Below are 835 nucleotides of genomic sequence, written 5' to 3'. Positions count from 1 at the left end.
GGAGCTCCTCAGTTGCTCATAGAAAATCCCACCTTGGAGTTTACAAAGACTTATGGGTAGAAAAGCCACACTAAGTAATTTACTATACTGCAGATGGTGAAATTACATTCAGAGTGTTGATTCTTGGACAGTGACCCTCATAAGGTAAGATACCATAGGATTTTGTTCCTGGTTCTGTCCTGACCAGTAGTCTTCTCAGAAGCCTAGATGAAAACACAATAGGCAAGTGAACAGAGCTAATACAATAGATGACAAAGTCAAATGAAAAATCATGTTAATGACTAAATAAGCTATAAAAAACAAACAAACAAACTCACCACCATAGAGTGGATACTGACTCATAGCCACCCCCTTTGGTTTTCAGAGGTGTTCAGTCTTTACAGAAGTAGATTGCCTGGTCTTCCTTCGCTGGATAAGCTATGTTGTTGTTGTTGTCATTATGTGCCCTCCAGTCCACCCGACTCATAGCTACCCCTTCTTGTGTTTCTGAGGCAGTATCACTACAGAAGTAGATTGCCCTACCTTCCTTCTGAGGAGTGCCTAGTGGGTTTGAACAGCCAGCCTTCTGGTTAGAAGTCAAGTACCTTAGGCACTATGCTACCAGAGCTCCTTAACAATCATTTGGGAACCATTTCATTCATTGATTTGTATTTATTATGAGTTTTGTGTCAAACACTGTTTTGGATGTTGGGAATATGTGAGAAAACAAAGAGAAATGAGTCCTGGTCCCTGCTTTCAAGGAAGTTAAAGACAATTAAAACAAGTCCAAGAGAACCAAAATATGATCTTGAATATATCCCTCCTGAATTTAGAGATCATCTAAAGAATAGATTTG

General features: G+C 39.5%; 1 protein-coding gene across 1 annotated transcript in view; it reads left to right on the top strand.

Annotated features, from left to right (window-relative positions):
* BTBD9 (BTB domain containing 9) overlaps positions 1 to 835 on the top strand; it is a 549,273-nt gene that overhangs the window by 190,673 nt on the left and 357,765 nt on the right. The gene's annotated exons all lie outside the window — the stretch shown is intronic.

Source organism: Orycteropus afer, unplaced genomic scaffold (genome assembly GCF_000298275.1).
Source record: "Orycteropus afer afer isolate SDZICR_OR568_19922 unplaced genomic scaffold, OryAfe1.0 scaffold00059, whole genome shotgun sequence".
NCBI classification, from domain to species: Eukaryota; Metazoa; Chordata; class Mammalia; order Tubulidentata; family Orycteropodidae; genus Orycteropus; species Orycteropus afer.
The sequence above is the reverse complement of the archived record's forward strand: the minus strand, read 5'-3'. Positions and strand labels throughout refer to the sequence as shown.